General features: G+C 39.6%; 41 non-coding genes and 1 pseudogene across 41 annotated transcripts; all 42 read right to left on the minus strand.

The window, feature by feature from the left end:
* Window positions 1-138: 138 nt before the first annotated feature.
* LOC134304963 (5S ribosomal RNA) lies at window positions 139-257 on the minus strand. Its single transcript, XR_010008330.1, has one exon. It is a non-coding gene; the product is annotated as a 5S ribosomal RNA (ribosomal RNA).
* A 307-nt stretch (window positions 258-564) lies between these two features.
* LOC134304964 (5S ribosomal RNA) lies at window positions 565-683 on the minus strand. Its single transcript, XR_010008331.1, has one exon. It is a non-coding gene; the product is annotated as a 5S ribosomal RNA (ribosomal RNA).
* Window positions 684-990: 307 nt separating this feature from the next.
* LOC134305088 (5S ribosomal RNA) lies at window positions 991-1,109 on the minus strand. The gene has a single exon (XR_010008449.1). It is a non-coding gene; the product is annotated as a 5S ribosomal RNA (ribosomal RNA).
* A 307-nt stretch (window positions 1,110-1,416) lies between these two features.
* On the minus strand, window positions 1,417-1,535 carry LOC134305090 (5S ribosomal RNA). Its single transcript, XR_010008450.1, has one exon. It is a non-coding gene; the product is annotated as a 5S ribosomal RNA (ribosomal RNA).
* Window positions 1,536-1,818: 283 nt separating this feature from the next.
* Window positions 1,819-1,937, minus strand: LOC134305091 (5S ribosomal RNA). The gene has a single exon (XR_010008451.1). It is a non-coding gene; the product is annotated as a 5S ribosomal RNA (ribosomal RNA).
* Window positions 1,938-2,225: 288 nt separating this feature from the next.
* On the minus strand, window positions 2,226-2,344 carry LOC134304965 (5S ribosomal RNA). Its single transcript, XR_010008332.1, has one exon. It is a non-coding gene; the product is annotated as a 5S ribosomal RNA (ribosomal RNA).
* Window positions 2,345-2,655: 311 nt separating this feature from the next.
* On the minus strand, window positions 2,656-2,774 carry LOC134305092 (5S ribosomal RNA). Its single transcript, XR_010008452.1, has one exon. It is a non-coding gene; the product is annotated as a 5S ribosomal RNA (ribosomal RNA).
* A 287-nt stretch (window positions 2,775-3,061) lies between these two features.
* Window positions 3,062-3,180, minus strand: LOC134304966 (5S ribosomal RNA). The gene has a single exon (XR_010008333.1). It is a non-coding gene; the product is annotated as a 5S ribosomal RNA (ribosomal RNA).
* Window positions 3,181-3,471: 291 nt separating this feature from the next.
* LOC134304967 (5S ribosomal RNA) lies at window positions 3,472-3,590 on the minus strand. Its single transcript, XR_010008334.1, has one exon. It is a non-coding gene; the product is annotated as a 5S ribosomal RNA (ribosomal RNA).
* Window positions 3,591-3,893: 303 nt separating this feature from the next.
* Window positions 3,894-4,012, minus strand: LOC134305093 (5S ribosomal RNA). The gene has a single exon (XR_010008453.1). It is a non-coding gene; the product is annotated as a 5S ribosomal RNA (ribosomal RNA).
* Window positions 4,013-4,303: 291 nt separating this feature from the next.
* LOC134305094 (5S ribosomal RNA) lies at window positions 4,304-4,422 on the minus strand. Its single transcript, XR_010008454.1, has one exon. It is a non-coding gene; the product is annotated as a 5S ribosomal RNA (ribosomal RNA).
* Window positions 4,423-4,721: 299 nt separating this feature from the next.
* Window positions 4,722-4,840, minus strand: LOC134304969 (5S ribosomal RNA). Its single transcript, XR_010008335.1, has one exon. It is a non-coding gene; the product is annotated as a 5S ribosomal RNA (ribosomal RNA).
* Window positions 4,841-5,143: 303 nt separating this feature from the next.
* LOC134305095 (5S ribosomal RNA) lies at window positions 5,144-5,262 on the minus strand. Its single transcript, XR_010008456.1, has one exon. It is a non-coding gene; the product is annotated as a 5S ribosomal RNA (ribosomal RNA).
* Window positions 5,263-5,569: 307 nt separating this feature from the next.
* Window positions 5,570-5,688, minus strand: LOC134304971 (5S ribosomal RNA). The gene has a single exon (XR_010008337.1). It is a non-coding gene; the product is annotated as a 5S ribosomal RNA (ribosomal RNA).
* A 319-nt stretch (window positions 5,689-6,007) lies between these two features.
* On the minus strand, window positions 6,008-6,126 carry LOC134304972 (5S ribosomal RNA). The gene has a single exon (XR_010008338.1). It is a non-coding gene; the product is annotated as a 5S ribosomal RNA (ribosomal RNA).
* A 307-nt stretch (window positions 6,127-6,433) lies between these two features.
* Window positions 6,434-6,552, minus strand: LOC134305096 (5S ribosomal RNA). Its single transcript, XR_010008457.1, has one exon. It is a non-coding gene; the product is annotated as a 5S ribosomal RNA (ribosomal RNA).
* A 304-nt stretch (window positions 6,553-6,856) lies between these two features.
* On the minus strand, window positions 6,857-6,975 carry LOC134304973 (5S ribosomal RNA). Its single transcript, XR_010008339.1, has one exon. It is a non-coding gene; the product is annotated as a 5S ribosomal RNA (ribosomal RNA).
* Window positions 6,976-7,287: 312 nt separating this feature from the next.
* LOC134304974 (5S ribosomal RNA) lies at window positions 7,288-7,406 on the minus strand. Its single transcript, XR_010008340.1, has one exon. It is a non-coding gene; the product is annotated as a 5S ribosomal RNA (ribosomal RNA).
* A 287-nt stretch (window positions 7,407-7,693) lies between these two features.
* LOC134305097 (5S ribosomal RNA) lies at window positions 7,694-7,812 on the minus strand. The gene has a single exon (XR_010008458.1). It is a non-coding gene; the product is annotated as a 5S ribosomal RNA (ribosomal RNA).
* A 296-nt stretch (window positions 7,813-8,108) lies between these two features.
* LOC134304873 (5S ribosomal RNA) lies at window positions 8,109-8,227 on the minus strand. Its single transcript, XR_010008246.1, has one exon. It is a non-coding gene; the product is annotated as a 5S ribosomal RNA (ribosomal RNA).
* A 295-nt stretch (window positions 8,228-8,522) lies between these two features.
* On the minus strand, window positions 8,523-8,641 carry LOC134305099 (5S ribosomal RNA). The gene has a single exon (XR_010008460.1). It is a non-coding gene; the product is annotated as a 5S ribosomal RNA (ribosomal RNA).
* A 307-nt stretch (window positions 8,642-8,948) lies between these two features.
* Window positions 8,949-9,067, minus strand: LOC134304975 (5S ribosomal RNA). Its single transcript, XR_010008341.1, has one exon. It is a non-coding gene; the product is annotated as a 5S ribosomal RNA (ribosomal RNA).
* Window positions 9,068-9,370: 303 nt separating this feature from the next.
* Window positions 9,371-9,489, minus strand: LOC134304976 (5S ribosomal RNA). The gene has a single exon (XR_010008342.1). It is a non-coding gene; the product is annotated as a 5S ribosomal RNA (ribosomal RNA).
* A 283-nt stretch (window positions 9,490-9,772) lies between these two features.
* Window positions 9,773-9,891, minus strand: LOC134305101 (5S ribosomal RNA). The gene has a single exon (XR_010008461.1). It is a non-coding gene; the product is annotated as a 5S ribosomal RNA (ribosomal RNA).
* Window positions 9,892-10,187: 296 nt separating this feature from the next.
* On the minus strand, window positions 10,188-10,306 carry LOC134304977 (5S ribosomal RNA). Its single transcript, XR_010008343.1, has one exon. It is a non-coding gene; the product is annotated as a 5S ribosomal RNA (ribosomal RNA).
* A 311-nt stretch (window positions 10,307-10,617) lies between these two features.
* Window positions 10,618-10,736, minus strand: LOC134305102 (5S ribosomal RNA). Its single transcript, XR_010008462.1, has one exon. It is a non-coding gene; the product is annotated as a 5S ribosomal RNA (ribosomal RNA).
* Window positions 10,737-10,988: 252 nt separating this feature from the next.
* LOC134304978 (5S ribosomal RNA) lies at window positions 10,989-11,107 on the minus strand. Its single transcript, XR_010008344.1, has one exon. It is a non-coding gene; the product is annotated as a 5S ribosomal RNA (ribosomal RNA).
* A 299-nt stretch (window positions 11,108-11,406) lies between these two features.
* On the minus strand, window positions 11,407-11,525 carry LOC134305033 (5S ribosomal RNA). The gene has a single exon (XR_010008397.1). It is a non-coding gene; the product is annotated as a 5S ribosomal RNA (ribosomal RNA).
* A 287-nt stretch (window positions 11,526-11,812) lies between these two features.
* Window positions 11,813-11,931, minus strand: LOC134305103 (5S ribosomal RNA). The gene has a single exon (XR_010008463.1). It is a non-coding gene; the product is annotated as a 5S ribosomal RNA (ribosomal RNA).
* A 292-nt stretch (window positions 11,932-12,223) lies between these two features.
* Window positions 12,224-12,342, minus strand: LOC134304979 (5S ribosomal RNA). Its single transcript, XR_010008345.1, has one exon. It is a non-coding gene; the product is annotated as a 5S ribosomal RNA (ribosomal RNA).
* Window positions 12,343-12,662: 320 nt separating this feature from the next.
* On the minus strand, window positions 12,663-12,781 carry LOC134305104 (5S ribosomal RNA). Its single transcript, XR_010008464.1, has one exon. It is a non-coding gene; the product is annotated as a 5S ribosomal RNA (ribosomal RNA).
* A 308-nt stretch (window positions 12,782-13,089) lies between these two features.
* On the minus strand, window positions 13,090-13,208 carry LOC134305154 (5S ribosomal RNA; annotated as a pseudogene).
* Window positions 13,209-13,579: 371 nt separating this feature from the next.
* On the minus strand, window positions 13,580-13,698 carry LOC134305105 (5S ribosomal RNA). The gene has a single exon (XR_010008465.1). It is a non-coding gene; the product is annotated as a 5S ribosomal RNA (ribosomal RNA).
* A 288-nt stretch (window positions 13,699-13,986) lies between these two features.
* LOC134304980 (5S ribosomal RNA) lies at window positions 13,987-14,105 on the minus strand. Its single transcript, XR_010008346.1, has one exon. It is a non-coding gene; the product is annotated as a 5S ribosomal RNA (ribosomal RNA).
* Window positions 14,106-14,392: 287 nt separating this feature from the next.
* LOC134305106 (5S ribosomal RNA) lies at window positions 14,393-14,511 on the minus strand. The gene has a single exon (XR_010008467.1). It is a non-coding gene; the product is annotated as a 5S ribosomal RNA (ribosomal RNA).
* Window positions 14,512-14,767: 256 nt separating this feature from the next.
* LOC134304982 (5S ribosomal RNA) lies at window positions 14,768-14,886 on the minus strand. The gene has a single exon (XR_010008348.1). It is a non-coding gene; the product is annotated as a 5S ribosomal RNA (ribosomal RNA).
* A 335-nt stretch (window positions 14,887-15,221) lies between these two features.
* Window positions 15,222-15,340, minus strand: LOC134305107 (5S ribosomal RNA). Its single transcript, XR_010008468.1, has one exon. It is a non-coding gene; the product is annotated as a 5S ribosomal RNA (ribosomal RNA).
* Window positions 15,341-15,624: 284 nt separating this feature from the next.
* LOC134304983 (5S ribosomal RNA) lies at window positions 15,625-15,743 on the minus strand. The gene has a single exon (XR_010008349.1). It is a non-coding gene; the product is annotated as a 5S ribosomal RNA (ribosomal RNA).
* Window positions 15,744-16,035: 292 nt separating this feature from the next.
* On the minus strand, window positions 16,036-16,154 carry LOC134305108 (5S ribosomal RNA). Its single transcript, XR_010008469.1, has one exon. It is a non-coding gene; the product is annotated as a 5S ribosomal RNA (ribosomal RNA).
* Window positions 16,155-16,450: 296 nt separating this feature from the next.
* On the minus strand, window positions 16,451-16,569 carry LOC134304984 (5S ribosomal RNA). The gene has a single exon (XR_010008350.1). It is a non-coding gene; the product is annotated as a 5S ribosomal RNA (ribosomal RNA).
* A 315-nt stretch (window positions 16,570-16,884) lies between these two features.
* On the minus strand, window positions 16,885-17,003 carry LOC134305039 (5S ribosomal RNA). The gene has a single exon (XR_010008403.1). It is a non-coding gene; the product is annotated as a 5S ribosomal RNA (ribosomal RNA).
* A 298-nt stretch (window positions 17,004-17,301) lies between these two features.
* LOC134305109 (5S ribosomal RNA) lies at window positions 17,302-17,420 on the minus strand. Its single transcript, XR_010008470.1, has one exon. It is a non-coding gene; the product is annotated as a 5S ribosomal RNA (ribosomal RNA).
* Window positions 17,421-17,687: the final 267 nt, after the last annotated feature.

The raw sequence follows: 17,687 nt of genomic DNA on the forward strand, positions 1-17,687 counted from the left end.
TAGATAGATAGATAGATAGATAGATAGATAGATAGATAGATAGATAGATAGATAGATAGATAGATAGATAGATCCTTTATTATGCTAGCTAACTGCTAAATGACACTTCATGAATGGGGCTGAAACTCAAAAATAAAAAGCTTACAGCACTCAGTATTCCCAGGCAGTCTCCCATCTAGGTACTGACTGAGCCCAACCCTGCTTGGCTTCTGAGATCGGACGAGATCAGGCGTTCCCAAGGTGGTTTGGCCGTAAGCGAAAGAAGCTGGATTTAAAGGCCTGTTATAGCTAGTCAGCCAGCTATCTGAGTGCTAGCCAGCTATCTGGGCTGGAATTACATTGGAAGGCCTTTTTTAGATAGATAGATAGATAGATAGATAGATAGATAGATAGATAGATAGATAGATAGATAGATAGATAGATAGATAGATAGATAGATAGATAGATAGATAGATAGATAGATAGATAGATAGATAGATAGATAGATAGATAGATAGATCCTTTATTATGCTAGCTAACTGCTAAATGACACTTCATGAATGGGGCTGAAACTCAAAAATAAAAAGCTTACAGCACTCAGTATTCCCAGGCAGTCTCCCATCTAGGTACTGACTGAGCCCAACCCTGCTTGGCTTCTGAGATCGGACGAGATCAGGCGTTCCCAAGGTGGTTTGGCCGTAAGCGAAAGAAGCTGGATTTAAAGGCCTGTTATAGCTAGTCAGCCAGCTATCTGAGTGCTAGCCAGCTATCTGGGCTGGAATTACATTGGAAGGCCTTTTTTAGATAGATAGATAGATAGATAGATAGATAGATAGATAGATAGATAGATAGATAGATAGATAGATAGATAGATAGATAGATAGATAGATAGATAGATAGATAGATAGATAGATAGATAGATAGATAGATAGATAGATAGATAGATCCTTTATTATGCTAGCTAACTGCTAAATGACACTTCATGAATGGGGCTGAAACTCAAAAATAAAAAGCTTACAGCACTCAGTATTCCCAGGCAGTCTCCCATCTAGGTACTGACTGAGCCCAACCCTGCTTGGCTTCTGAGATCGGACGAGATCAGGCATTCCCAAGGTGGTTTGGCCGTAAGCGAAAGAAGCTGGATTTAAAGGCCTGTTATAGCTAGTCAGCCAGCTATCTGAGTGCTAGCCAGCTATCTGGGCTGGAATTACATTGGAAGGCCTTTTTTAGATAGATAGATAGATAGATAGATAGATAGATAGATAGATAGATAGATAGATAGATAGATAGATAGATAGATAGATAGATAGATAGATAGATAGATAGATAGATAGATAGATAGATAGATAGATAGATAGATAGATAGATAGATCCTTTATTATGCTAGCTAACTGCTAAATGACACTTCATGAATGGGGCTGAAACTCAAAAATAAAAAGCTTACAGCACTCAGTATTCCCAGGCAGTCTCCCATCTAGGTACTGACTGAGCCCAACCCTGCTTGGCTTCTGAGATCGGACGAGATCAGGCATTCCCAAGGTGGTTTGGCCGTAAGCGAAAGAAGCTGGATTTAAAGGCCTGTTATAGCTAGTCAGCCAGCTATCTGAGTGCTAGCCAGCTATCTGGGCTGGAATTACATTGGAAGGCCTTTCATAGATTAGATGATAGATAGATAGATAGATAGATAGATAGATAGATAGATAGATAGATAGATAGATAGATAGATAGATAGATAGATAGATAGATAGATAGATAGATAGATAGATAGATAGATCCTTTATTATGCTAGCTAACTGCTAAATGACACTTCATGAATGGGGCTGAAACTCAAAAATAAAAAGCTTACAGCACTCAGTATTCCCAGGCAGTCTCCCATCTAGGTACTGACTGAGCCCAACCCTGCTTGGCTTCTGAGATCGGACGAGATCAGGCATTCCCAAGGTGGTTTGGCCGTAAGCGAAAGAAGCTGGATTTAAAGGCCTGTTATAGCTAGTCAGCCAGCTATCTGAGTGCTAGCCAGCTATCTGGGCTGGAATTACATTGGAAGGCCTTTCATAGATTAGATAGATAGATAGATAGATAGATAGATAGATAGATAGATAGATAGATAGATAGATAGATAGATAGATAGATAGATAGATAGATAGATAGATAGATAGATAGATAGATAGATAGATAGATCCTTTATTATGCTAGCTAACTGCTAAATGACACTTCATGAATGGGGCTGAAACTCAAAAATAAAAAGCTTACAGCACTCAGTATTCCCAGGCAGTCTCCCATCTAGGTACTGACTGAGCCCAACCCTGCTTGGCTTCTGAGATCGGACGAGATCAGGCGTTCCCAAGGTGGTTTGGCCGTAAGCGAAAGAAGCTGGATTTAAAGGCCTGTTATAGCTAGTCAGCCAGCTATCTGAGTGCTAGCCAGCTATCTGGGCTGGAATTACATTGGAAGGCCTTTTTTAGATAGATAGATAGATAGATAGATAGATAGATAGATAGATAGATAGATAGATAGATAGATAGATAGATAGATAGATAGATAGATAGATAGATAGATAGATAGATAGATAGATAGATAGATAGATAGATAGATAGATAGATAGATAGATCCTTTATTATGCTAGCTAACTGCTAAATGACACTTCATGAATGGGGCTGAAACTCAAAAATAAAAAGCTTACAGCACTCAGTATTCCCAGGCAGTCTCCCATCTAGGTACTGACTGAGCCCAACCCTGCTTGGCTTCTGAGATCGGACGAGATCAGGCATTCCCAAGGTGGTTTGGCCGTAAGCGAAAGAAGCTGGATTTAAAGGCCTGTTATAGCTAGTCAGCCAGCTATCTGAGTGCTAGCCAGCTATCTGGGCTGGAATTACATTGGAAGGCCTTTTTTAGATAGATAGATAGATAGATAGATAGATAGATAGATAGATAGATAGATAGATAGATAGATAGATAGATAGATAGATAGATAGATAGATAGATAGATAGATAGATAGATAGATAGATAGATAGATCCTTTATTATGCTAGCTAACTGCTAAATGACACTTCATGAATGGGGCTGAAACTCAAAAATAAAAAGCTTACAGCACTCAGTATTCCCAGGCAGTCTCCCATCTAGGTACTGACTGAGCCCAACCCTGCTTGGCTTCTGAGATCGGACGAGATCAGGCGTTCCCAAGGTGGTTTGGCCGTAAGCGAAAGAAGCTGGATTTAAAGGCCTGTTATAGCTAGTCAGCCAGCTATCTGAGTGCTAGCCAGCTATCTGGGCTGGAATTACATTGGAAGGCCTTTTTTAGATAGATAGATAGATAGATAGATAGATAGATAGATAGATAGATAGATAGATAGATAGATAGATAGATAGATAGATAGATAGATAGATAGATAGATAGATAGATAGATAGATAGATAGATAGATAGATCCTTTATTATGCTAGCTAACTGCTAAATGACACTTCATGAATGGGGCTGAAACTCAAAAATAAAAAGCTTACAGCACTCAGTATTCCCAGGCAGTCTCCCATCTAGGTACTGACTGAGCCCAACCCTGCTTGGCTTCTGAGATCGGACGAGATCAGGCGTTCCCAAGGTGGTTTGGCCGTAAGCGAAAGAAGCTGGATTTAAAGGCCTGTTATAGCTAGTCAGCCAGCTATCTGAGTGCTAGCCAGCTATCTGGGCTGGAATTACATTGGAAGGCCTTTTTTAGATAGATAGATAGATAGATAGATAGATAGATAGATAGATAGATAGATAGATAGATAGATAGATAGATAGATAGATAGATAGATAGATAGATAGATAGATAGATAGATAGATAGATAGATAGATAGATAGATAGATAGATCCTTTATTATGCTAGCTAACTGCTAAATGACACTTCATGAATGGGGCTGAAACTCAAAAATAAAAAGCTTACAGCACTCAGTATTCCCAGGCAGTCTCCCATCTAGGTACTGACTGAGCCCAACCCTGCTTGGCTTCTGAGATCGGACGAGATCAGGCATTCCCAAGGTGGTTTGGCCGTAAGCGAAAGAAGCTGGATTTAAAGGCCTGTTATAGCTAGTCAGCCAGCTATCTGAGTGCTAGCCAGCTATCTGGGCTGGAATTACATTGGAAGGCCTTTTTTAGATAGATAGATAGATAGATAGATAGATAGATAGATAGATAGATAGATAGATAGATAGATAGATAGATAGATAGATAGATAGATAGATAGATAGATAGATAGATAGATAGATAGATAGATAGATAGATCCTTTATTATGCTAGCTAACTGCTAAATGACACTTCATGAATGGGGCTGAAACTCAAAAATAAAAAGCTTACAGCACTCAGTATTCCCAGGCAGTCTCCCATCTAGGTACTGACTGAGCCCAACCCTGCTTGGCTTCTGAGATCGGACGAGATCAGGCATTCCCAAGGTGGTTTGGCCGTAAGCGAAAGAAGCTGGATTTAAAGGCCTGTTATAGCTAGTCAGCCAGCTATCTGAGTGCTAGCCAGCTATCTGGGCTGGAATTACATTGGAAGGCCTTTCATAGATTAGATGATAGATAGATAGATAGATAGATAGATAGATAGATAGATAGATAGATAGATAGATAGATAGATAGATAGATAGATAGATAGATAGATAGATAGATAGATAGATAGATAGATAGATAGATAGATAGATCCTTTATTATGCTAGCTAACTGCTAAATGACACTTCATGAATGGGGCTGAAACTCAAAAATAAAAAGCTTACAGCACTCAGTATTCCCAGGCAGTCTCCCATCTAGGTACTGACTGAGCCCAACCCTGCTTGGCTTCTGAGATCGGACGAGATCAGGCGTTCCCAAGGTGGTTTGGCCGTAAGCGAAAGAAGCTGGATTTAAAGGCCTGTTATAGCTAGTCAGCCAGCTATCTGAGTGCTAGCCAGCTATCTGGGCTGGAATTACATTGGAAGGCCTTTTTTAGATAGATAGATAGATAGATAGATAGATAGATAGATAGATAGATAGATAGATAGATAGATAGATAGATAGATAGATAGATAGATAGATAGATAGATAGATAGATAGATAGATAGATAGATAGATAGATAGATAGATAGATCCTTTATTATGCTAGCTAACTGCTAAATGACACTTCATGAATGGGGCTGAAACTCAAAAATAAAAAGCTTACAGCACTCAGTATTCCCAGGCAGTCTCCCATCTAGGTACTGACTGAGCCCAACCCTGCTTGGCTTCTGAGATCGGACGAGATCAGGCATTCCCAAGGTGGTTTGGCCGTAAGCGAAAGAAGCTGGATTTAAAGGCCTGTTATAGCTAGTCAGCCAGCTATCTGAGTGCTAGCCAGCTATCTGGGCTGGAATTACATTGGAAGGCCTTTTTTAGATAGATAGATAGATAGATAGATAGATAGATAGATAGATAGATAGATAGATAGATAGATAGATAGATAGATAGATAGATAGATAGATAGATAGATAGATAGATAGATAGATAGATAGATAGATAGATAGATAGATAGATAGATCCTTTATTATGCTAGCTAACTGCTAAATGACACTTCATGAATGGGGCTGAAACTCAAAAATAAAAAGCTTACAGCACTCAGTATTCCCAGGCAGTCTCCCATCTAGGTACTGACTGAGCCCAACCCTGCTTGGCTTCTGAGATCGGACGAGATCAGGCGTTCCCAAGGTGGTTTGGCCGTAAGCGAAAGAAGCTGGATTTAAAGGCCTGTTATAGCTAGTCAGCCAGCTATCTGAGTGCTAGCCAGCTATCTGGGCTGGAATTACATTGGAAGGCCTTTTTTAGATAGATAGATAGATAGATAGATAGATAGATAGATAGATAGATAGATAGATAGATAGATAGATAGATAGATAGATAGATAGATAGATAGATAGATAGATAGATAGATAGATAGATAGATAGATAGATAGATAGATAGATAGATAGATAGATAGATCCTTTATTATGCTAGCTAACTGCTAAATGACACTTCATGAATGGGGCTGAAACTCAAAAATAAAAAGCTTACAGCACTCAGTATTCCCAGGCAGTCTCCCATCTAGGTACTGACTGAGCCCAACCCTGCTTGGCTTCTGAGATCGGACGAGATCAGGCGTTCCCAAGGTGGTTTGGCCGTAAGCGAAAGAAGCTGGATTTAAAGGCCTGTTATAGCTAGTCAGCCAGCTATCTGAGTGCTAGCCAGCTATCTCGGCTGGAATTACATTGGAAGGCCTTTTTTAGATAGATAGATAGATAGATAGATAGATAGATAGATAGATAGATAGATAGATAGATAGATAGATAGATAGATAGATAGATAGATAGATAGATAGATAGATAGATAGATAGATAGATAGATAGATAGATAGATAGATAGATAGATCCTTTATTATGCTAGCTAACTGCTAAATGACACTTCATGAATGGGGCTGAAACTCAAAAATAAAAAGCTTACAGCACTCAGTATTCCCAGGCAGTCTCCCATCTAGGTACTGACTGAGCCCAACCCTGCTTGGCTTCTGAGATCGGACGAGATCAGGCATTCCCAAGGTGGTTTGGCCGTAAGCGAAAGAAGCTGGATTTAAAGGCCTGTTATAGCTAGTCAGCCAGCTATCTGAGTGCTAGCCAGCTATCTGGGCTGGAATTACATTGGAAGGCCTTTCATAGATTAGATAGATAGATAGATAGATAGATAGATAGATAGATAGATAGATAGATAGATAGATAGATAGATAGATAGATAGATAGATAGATAGATAGATAGATAGATAGATAGATAGATAGATAGATAGATAGATAGATAGATCCTTTATTATGCTAGCTAACTGCTAAATGACACTTCATGAATGGGGCTGAAACTCAAAAATAAAAAGCTTACAGCACTCAGTATTCCCAGGCAGTCTCCCATCTAGGTACTGACTGAGCCCAACCCTGCTTGGCTTCTGAGATCGGACGAGATCAGGCGTTCCCAAGGTGGTTTGGCCGTAAGCGAAAGAAGCTGGATTTAAAGGCCTGTTATAGCTAGTCAGCCAGCTATCTGAGTGCTAGCCAGCTATCTGGGCAGGAATTACATTGGAAGGCCTTTCATAGATTAGATAGATAGATAGATAGATAGATAGATAGATAGATAGATAGATAGATAGATAGATAGATAGATAGATAGATAGATAGATAGATAGATAGATAGATAGATAGATAGATAGATAGATAGATAGATAGATAGATAGATAGATAGATCCTTTATTATGCTAGCTAACTGCTAAATGACACTTCATGAATGGGGCTGAAACTCAAAAATAAAAAGCTTACAGCACTCAGTATTCCCAGGCAGTCTCCCATCTAGGTACTGACTGAGCCCAACCCTGCTTGGCTTCTGAGATCGGACGAGATCAGGCGTTCCCAAGGTGGTTTGGCCGTAAGCGAAAGAAGCTGGATTTAAAGGCCTGTTATAGCTAGTCAGCCAGCTATCTGAGTGCTAGCCAGCTATCTGGGCAGGAATTACATTGGAAGGCCTTTCATAGATTAGATAGATAGATAGATAGATGATAGATAGATAGATAGATAGATAGATAGATAGATAGATAGATAGATAGATAGATAGATAGATAGATAGATAGATAGATAGATAGATAGATAGATAGATCCTTTATTATGCTAGCTAACTGCTAAATGACACTTCATGAATGGGGCTGAAACTCAAAAATAAAAAGCTTACAGCACTCAGTATTCCCAGGCAGTCTCCCATCTAGGTACTGACTGAGCCCAACCCTGCTTGGCTTCTGAGATCGGACGAGATCAGGCATTCCCAAGGTGGTTTGGCCGTAAGCGAAAGAAGCTGGATTTAAAGGCCTGTTATAGCTAGTCAGCCAGCTATCTGAGTGCTAGCCAGCTATCTGGGCTGGAATTACATTGGAAGGCCTTTCATAGATTAGATAGATAGATAGATAGATAGATAGATAGATAGATAGATAGATAGATAGATAGATAGATAGATAGATAGATAGATAGATAGATAGATAGATAGATAGATAGATAGATAGATAGATAGATAGATAGATCCTTTATTATGCTAGCTAACTGCTAAATGACACTTCATGAATGGGGCTGAAACTCAAAAATAAAAAGCTTACAGCACTCAGTATTCCCAGGCGGTCTCCCATCTAGGTACTGACTGAGCCCAACCCTGCTTGGCTTCTGAGATCGGACGAGATCAGGCGTTCCCAAGGTGGTTTGGCCGTAAGCGAAAGAAGCTGGATTTAAAGGCCTGTTATAGCTAGTCAGCCAGCTATCTGAGTGCTAGCCAGCTATCTGGGCTGGAATTACATTGGAAGGCCTTTTTTAGATAGATAGATAGATAGATAGATAGATAGATAGATAGATAGATAGATAGATAGATAGATAGATAGATAGATAGATAGATAGATAGATAGATAGATAGATAGATAGATAGATAGATAGATAGATAGATAGATCCTTTATTATGCTAGCTAACTGCTAAATGACACTTCATGAATGGGGCTGAAACTCAAAAATAAAAAGCTTACAGCACTCAGTATTCCCAGGCAGTCTCCCATCTAGGTACTGACTGAGCCCAACCCTGCTTGGCTTCTGAGATCGGACGAGATCAGGCATTCCCAAGGTGGTTTGGCCGTAAGCGAAAGAAGCTGGATTTAAAGGCCTGTTATAGCTAGTCAGCCAGCTATCTGAGTGCTAGCCAGCTATCTGGGCTGGAATTACATTGGAAGGCCTTTTTTAGATAGATAGATAGATAGATAGATAGATAGATAGATAGATAGATAGATAGATAGATAGATAGATAGATAGATAGATAGATAGATAGATAGATAGATAGATAGATAGATAGATAGATAGATAGATAGATAGATAGATAGATAGATCCTTTATTATGCTAGCTAACTGCTAAATGACACTTCATGAATGGGGCTGAAACTCAAAAATAAAAAGCTTACAGCACTCAGTATTCCCAGGCAGTCTCCCATCTAGGTACTGACTGAGCCCAACCCTGCTTGGCTTCTGAGATCGGACGAGATCAGGCGTTCCCAAGGTGGTTTGGCCGTAAGCGAAAGAAGCTGGATTTAAAGGCCTGTTATAGCTAGTCAGCCAGCTATCTGAGTGCTAGCCAGCTATCTGGGCTGGAATTACATTGGAAGGCCTTTTTTAGATAGATAGATAGATAGATAGATAGATAGATAGATAGATAGATAGATAGATAGATAGATAGATAGATAGATAGATAGATAGATAGATAGATAGATAGATAGATAGATAGATAGATAGATAGATAGATAGATAGATAGATCCTTTATTATGCTAGCTAACTGCTAAATGACACTTCATGAATGGGGCTGAAACTCAAAAATAAAAAGCTTACAGCACTCAGTATTCCCAGGCAGTCTCCCATCTAGGTACTGACTGAGCCCAACCCTGCTTGGCTTCTGAGATCGGACGAGATCAGGCGTTCCCAAGGTGGTTTGGCCGTAAGCGAAAGAAGCTGGATTTAAAGGCCTGTTATAGCTAGTCAGCCAGCTATCTGAGTGCTAGCCAGCTATCTCGGCTGGAATTACATTGGAAGGCCTTTTTTAGATAGATAGATAGATAGATAGATAGATAGATAGATAGATAGATAGATAGATAGATAGATAGATAGATAGATAGATAGATAGATAGATAGATAGATAGATAGATAGATAGATAGATAGATCCTTTATTATGCTAGCTAACTGCTAAATGACACTTCATGAATGGGGCTGAAACTCAAAAATAAAAAGCTTACAGCACTCAGTATTCCCAGGCAGTCTCCCATCTAGGTACTGACTGAGCCCAACCCTGCTTGGCTTCTGAGATCGGACGAGATCAGGCATTCCCAAGGTGGTTTGGCCGTAAGCGAAAGAAGCTGGATTTAAAGGCCTGTTATAGCTAGTCAGCCAGCTATCTGAGTGCTAGCCAGCTATCTGGGCTGGAATTACATTGGAAGGCCTTTCATAGATTAGATAGATAGATAGATAGATAGATAGATAGATAGATAGATAGATAGATAGATAGATAGATAGATAGATAGATAGATAGATAGATAGATAGATAGATAGATAGATAGATAGATAGATAGATAGATAGATCCTTTATTATGCTAGCTAACTGCTAAATGACACTTCATGAATGGGGCTGAAACTCAAAAATAAAAAGCTTACAGCACTCAGTATTCCCAGGCAGTCTCCCATCTAGGTACTGACTGAGCCCAACCCTGCTTGGCTTCTGAGATCGGACGAGATCAGGCGTTCCCAAGGTGGTTTGGCCGTAAGCGAAAGAAGCTGGATTTAAAGGCCTGTTATAGCTAGTCAGCCAGCTATCTGAGTGCTAGCCAGCTATCTGGGCTGGAATTACATTGGAAGGCCTTTTTTAGATAGATAGATAGATAGATAGATAGATAGATAGATAGATAGATAGATAGATAGATAGATAGATAGATAGATAGATAGATAGATAGATAGATAGATAGATAGATAGATAGATAGATAGATAGATAGATAGATAGATAGATAGATAGATCCTTTATTATGCTAGCTAACTGCTAAATGACACTTCATGAATGGGGCTGAAACTCAAAAATAAAAAGCTTACAGCACTCAGTATTCCCAGGCAGTCTCCCATCTAGGTACTGACTGAGCCCAACCCTGCTTGGCTTCTGAGATCGGACGAGATCAGGCATTCCCAAGGTGGTTTGGCCGTAAGCGAAAGAAGCTGGATTTAAAGGCCTGTTATAGCTAGTCAGCCAGCTATCTGAGTGCTAGCCAGCTATCTGGGCTGGAATTACATTGGAAGGCCTTTCATAGATTAGATAGATAGATAGATAGATAGATAGATAGATAGATAGATAGATAGATAGATAGATAGATAGATAGATAGATAGATAGATAGATCCTTTATTATGCTAGCTAACTGCTAAATGACACTTCATGAATGGGGCTGAAACTCAAAAATAAAAAGCTTACAGCACTCAGTATTCCCAGGCAGTCTCCCATCTAGGTACTGACTGAGCCCAACCCTGCTTGGCTTCTGAGATCGGACGAGATCAGGCGTTCCCAAGGTGGTTTGGCCGTAAGCGAAAGAAGCTGGATTTAAAGGCCTGTTATAGCTAGTCAGCCAGCTATCTGAGTGCTAGCCAGCTATCTGGGCTGGAATTACATTGGAAGGCCTTTTTTAGATAGATAGATAGATAGATAGATAGATAGATAGATAGATAGATAGATAGATAGATAGATAGATAGATAGATAGATAGATAGATAGATAGATAGATAGATAGATAGATAGATAGATAGATAGATAGATAGATAGATCCTTTATTATGCTAGCTAACTGCTAAATGACACTTCATGAATGGGGCTGAAACTCAAAAATAAAAAGCTTACAGCACTCAGTATTCCCAGGCAGTCTCCCATCTAGGTACTGACTGAGCCCAGCCCTGCTTGGCTTCTGAGATCGGACGAGATCAGGCGTTCCCAAGGTGGTTTGGCCGTAAGCGAAAGAAGCTGGATTTAAAGGCCTGTTATAGCTAGTCAGCCAGCTATCTGAGTGCTAGCCAGCTATCTCGGCTGGAATTACATTGGAAGGCCTTTTTTAGATAGATAGATAGATAGATAGATAGATAGATAGATAGATAGATAGATAGATAGATAGATAGATAGATAGATAGATAGATAGATAGATAGATAGATAGATAGATAGATAGATAGATAGATAGATCCTTTATTATGCTAGCTAACTGCTAAATGACACTTCATGAATGGGGCTGAAACTCAAAAATAAAAAGCTTACAGCACTCAGTATTCCCAGGCAGTCTCCCATCTAGGTACTGACTGAGCCCAACCCTGCTTGGCTTCTGAGATCGGACGAGATCAGGCATTCCCAAGGTGGTTTGGCCGTAAGCGAAAGAAGCTGGATTTAAAGGCCTGTTATAGCTAGTCAGCCAGCTATCTGAGTGCTAGCCAGCTATCTGGGCTGGAATTACATTGGAAGGCCTTTCATAGATTAGATAGATAGATAGATAGATAGATAGATAGATAGATAGATAGATAGATAGATAGATAGATAGATAGATAGATAGATAGATAGATAGATAGATAGATAGATAGATAGATAGATAGATAGATAGATCCTTTATTATGCTAGCTAACTGCTAAATGACACTTCATGAATGGGGCTGAAACTCAAAAATAAAAAGCTTACAGCACTCAGTATTCCCAGGCAGTCTCCCATCTAGGTACTGACTGAGCCCAACCCTGCTTGGCTTCTGAGATCGGACGAGATCAGGCGTTCCCAAGGTGGTTTGGCCGTAAGCGAAAGAAGCTGGATTTAAAGGCCTGTTATAGCTAGTCAGCCAGCTATCTGAGTGCTAGCCAGCTATCTGGGCAGGAATTACATTGGAAGGCCTTTCATAGATTAGATAGATAGATAGATAGATAGATAGATAGATAGATAGATAGATAGATAGATAGATAGATAGATAGATAGATAGATAGATAGATAGATAGATAGATAGATAGATAGATAGATAGATAGATAGATAGATAGATAGATAGATAGATAGATAGATCCTTTATTATGCTAGCTAACTGCTAAATGACACTTCATGAATGGGGCTGAAACTCAAAAATAAAAAGCTTACAGCACTCAGTATTCCCAGGCAGTCTCCCATCTAGGTACTGACTGAGCCCAACCCTGCTTGGCTTCTGAGATCGGACGAGATCAGGCATTCCCAAGGTGGTTTGGCCGTAAGCGAAAGAAGCTGGATTTAAAGGCCTGTTATAGCTAGTCAGCCAGCTATCTGAGTGCTAGCCAGCTATCTGGGCTGGAATTACATTGGAAGGCCTTTCATAGATTAGATAGATAGATAGATAGATAGATAGATAGATAGATAGATAGATAGATAGATAGATAGATAGATAGATAGATAGATAGATAGATAGATAGATAGATAGATAGATAGATAGATAGATAGATAGATAGATAGATAGATAGATCCTTTATTATGCTAGCTAACTGCTAAATGACACTTCATGAATGGGGCTGAAACTCAAAAATAAAAAGCTTACAGCATTCAGTATTCCCAGGCAGTCTCCCATCTAGGTACTGACTGAGCCCAACCCTGCTTGGCTTCTGAGATCGGACGAGATCAGGCGTTCCCAAGGTGGTTTGGCCGTAAGCGAAAGAAGCTGGATTTAAAGGCCTGTTATAGCTAGTCAGCCAGCTATCTGAGTGCTAGCCAGCTATCTGGGCTGGAATTACATTGGAAGGCCTTTTTTAGATAGATAGATAGATAGATAGATAGATAGATAGATAGATAGATAGATAGATAGATAGATAGATAGATAGATAGATAGATAGATAGATAGATAGATAGATAGATAGATAGATAGATAGATAGATAGATAGATAGATAGATAGATAGATAGAAATATAGATAGATAGATAGATAGATAGATAGATAGATAGATAGATAGATAGATAGATCCTTTATTATGCTAGCTAACTGCTAAATGACACTTCATGAATGGGGCTGAAACTCAAAAATAAAAAGCTTACAGCACTCAGTATTCCCAGGCAGTCTCCCATCTAGGTACTGACTGAGCCCAACCCTGCTTGGCTTCTGAGATCGGACGAGATCAGGCATTCCCAAGGTGGTTTGGCCGTAAGCGAAAGAAGCTGGATTTAAAGGCCTGTTATAGCTAGTCAGCCAGCTATCTGAGTGCTAGCCAGCTATCTGGGCTGGAATTACATTGGAAGGCCTTTCATAGATTAGATAGATAGATAGATAGATAGATAGATAGATAGATAGATAGATAGATAGATAGATAGATAGATAGATAGATAGATAGATAGATAGATAGATAGATAGATAGATAGATAGATAGATAGATCCTTTATTATGCTAGCTAACTGCTAAATGACACTTCATGAATGGGGCTGAAACTCAAAAATAAAAAGCTTACAGCACTCAGTATTCCCAGGCAGTCTCCCATCTAGGTACTGACTGAGCCCAACCCTGCTTGGCTTCTGAGATCGGACGAGATCAGGCGTTCCCAAGGTGGTTTGGCCGTAAGCGAAAGAAGCTGGATTTAAAGGCCTGTTATAGCTAGTCAGCCAGCTATCTGAGTGCTAGCCAGCTATCTGGGCTGGAATTACATTGGAAGGCCTTTTTTAGATAGATAGATAGATAGATAGATAGATAGATAGATAGATAGATAGATAGATAGATAGATAGATAGATAGATAGATAGATAGATAGATAGATAGATAGATAGATAGATAGATAGATAGATAGATCCTTTATTATGCTAGCTAACTGCTAAATGACACTTCATGAATGGGGCTGAAACTCAAAAATAAAAAGCTTACAGCACTCAGTATTCCCAGGCAGTCTCCCATCTAGGTACTGACTGAGCCCAACCCTGCTTGGCTTCTGAGATCGGACGAGATCAGGCATTCCCAAGGTGGTTTGGCCGTAAGCGAAAGAAGCTGGATTTAAAGGCCTGTTATAGCTAGTCAGCCAGCTATCTGAGTGCTAGCCAGCTATCTGGGCTGGAATTACATTGGAAGGCCTTTCATAGATTAGATAGATAGATAGATAGATAGATAGATAGATAGATAGATAGATAGATAGATAGATAGATAGATAGATAGATAGATAGATAGATAGATCCTTTATTATGCTAGCTAACTGCTAAATGACACTTCATGAATGGGGCTGAAACTCAAAAATAAAAAGCTTACAGCACTCAGTATTCCCAGGCAGTCTCCCATCTAGGTACTGACTGAGCCCAACCCTGCTTGGCTTCTGAGATCGGACGAGATCAGGCGTTCCCAAGGTGGTTTGGCCGTAAGCGAAAGAAGCTGGATTTAAAGGCCTGTTATAGCTAGTCAGCCAGCTATCTGAGTGCTAGCCAGCTATCTGGGCTGGAATTACATTGGAAGGCCTTTTTTAGATAGATAGATAGATAGATAGATAGATAGATAGATAGATAGATAGATAGATAGATAGATAGATAGATAGATAGATAGATAGATAGATAGATAGATAGATAGATAGATAGATAGATAGAAATATAGATAGATAGATAGATAGATAGATAGATAGATAGATAGATAGATAGATCCTTTATTATGCTAGCTAACTGCTAAATGACACTTCATGAATGGGGCTGAAACTCAAAAATAAAAAGCTTACAGCACTCAGTATTCCCAGGCAGTCTCCCATCTAGGTACTGACTGAGCCCAACCCTGCTTGGCTTCTGAGATCGGACGAGATCAGGCATTCCCAAGGTGGTTTGGCCGTAAGCGAAAGAAGCTGGATTTAAAGGCCTGTTATAGCTAGTCAGCCAGCTATCTGAGTGCTAGCCAGCTATCTGGGCTGGAATTACATTGGAAGGCCTTTCATAGATTAGATAGATAGATAGATAGATAGATAGATAGATAGATAGATAGATAGATAGATAGATAGATAGATAGATAGATAGATAGATAGATAGATAGATAGATAGATAGATAGATAGATAGATCCTTTATTATGCTAGCTAACTGCTAAATGACACTTCATGAATGGGGCTGAAACTCAAAAATAAAAAGCTTACAGCACTCAGTATTCCCAGGCAGTCTCCCATCTAGGTACTGACTGAGCCCAACCCTGCTTGGCTTCTGAGATCGGACGAGATCAGGCGTTCCCAAGGTGGTTTGGCCGTAAGCGAAAGAAGCTGGATTTAAAGGCCTGTTATAGCTAGTCAGCCAGCTATCTGAGTGCTAGCCAGCTATCTGGGCAGGAATTACATTGGAAGGCCTTTCATAGATTAGATAGATAGATAGATAGATAGATAGATAGATAGATAGATAGATAGATAGATAGATAGATAGATAGATAGATAGATAGATAGATAGATAGATAGATAGATAGATAGATAGATAGATAGATAGATCCTTTATTATGCTAGCTAACTGCTAAATGACACTTCATGAATGGGGCTGAAACTCAAAAATAAAAAGCTTACAGCACTCAGTATTCCCAGGCAGTCTCCCATCTAGGTACTGACTGAGCCCAACCCTGCTTGGCTTCTGAGATCGGACGAGATCAGGCATTCCCAAGGTGGTTTGGCCGTAAGCGAAAGAAGCTGGATTTAAAGGCCTGTTATAGCTAGTCAGCCAGCTATCTGAGTGCTAGCCAGCTATCTGGGCTGGAATTACATTGGAAGGCCTTTCATAGATTAGATAGATAGATAGATAGATAGATAGATAGATAGATAGATAGATAGATAGATAGATAGATAGATAGATAGATAGATAGATAGATAGATAGATAGATAGATAGATAGATAGATAGATAGATAGATAGATCCTTTATTATGCTAGCTAACTGCTAAATGACACTTCATGAATGGGGCTGAAACTCAAAAATAAAAAGCTTACAGCACTCAGTATTCCCAGGCAGTCTCCCATCTAGGTACTGACTGAGCCCAACCCTGCTTGGCTTCTGAGATCGGACGAGATCAGGCGTTCCCAAGGTGGTTTGGCCGTAAGCGAAAGAAGCTGGATTTAAAGGCCTGTTATAGCTAGTCAGCCAGCTATCTGAGTGCTAGCCAGCTATCTGGGCTGGAATTACATTGGAAGGCCTTTTTTAGATAGATAGATAGATAGATAGATAGATAGATAGATAGATAGATAGATAGATAGATAGATAGATAGATAGATAGATAGATAGATAGATAGATAGATAGATAGATAGATAGATAGATAGATAGATAGATAGATAGATAGATAGATAGATAGATCCTTTATTATGCTAGCTAACTGCTAAATGACACTTCATGAATGGGGCTGAAACTCAAAAATAAAAAGCTTACAGCACTCAGTATTCCCAGGCAGTCTCCCAACTAGGTACTGACTGAGCCCAACCCTGCTTGGCTTCTGAGATCGGACGAGATCAGGCGTTCCCAAGGTGGTTTGGCCGTAAGCGAAAGAAGCTGGATTTAAAGGCCTGTTATAGCTAGTCAGCCAGCTATCTGAGTGCTAGCCAGCTATCTGGGCTGGAATTACATTGGAAGGCCTTTTTTAGATAGATAGATAGATGATAGATAGATAGATAGATAGATAGATAGATAGATAGATAGATAGATAGATAGATAGATAGATAGATAGATAGATAGATAGATAGATAGATAGATAGATAGATAGATAGATAGATAGATCCTTTATTATGCTAGCTAACTGCTAAATGACACTTCATGAATGGGGCTGAAACTCAAAAATAAAAAGCTTACAGCACTCAGTATTCCCAGGCAGTCTCCCATCTAGGTACTGACTGAGCCCAACCCTGCTTGGCTTCTGAGATCGGACGAGATCAGGCATTCCCAAGGTGGTTTGGCCGTAAGCGAAAGAAGCTGGATTTAAAGGCCTGTTATAGCTAGTCAGCCAGCTATCTGAGTGCTAGCCAGCTATCTGGGCTGGAATTACATTGGAAGGCCTTTCATAGATTAGATAGATAGATAGATAGATAGATAGATAGATAGATAGATAGATAGATAGATAGATAGATAGATAGATAGATAGATAGATAGATAGATAGATAGATAGATAGATAGATAGATAGATAGATAGATAGATCCTTTATTATGCTAGCTAACTGCTAAATGACACTTC

Source organism: Trichomycterus rosablanca, unplaced genomic scaffold, assembly GCF_030014385.1.
Source record: "Trichomycterus rosablanca isolate fTriRos1 unplaced genomic scaffold, fTriRos1.hap1 scaffold_123, whole genome shotgun sequence".
In the NCBI taxonomy this organism is placed as follows: domain Eukaryota; kingdom Metazoa; phylum Chordata; class Actinopteri; order Siluriformes; family Trichomycteridae; genus Trichomycterus; species Trichomycterus rosablanca.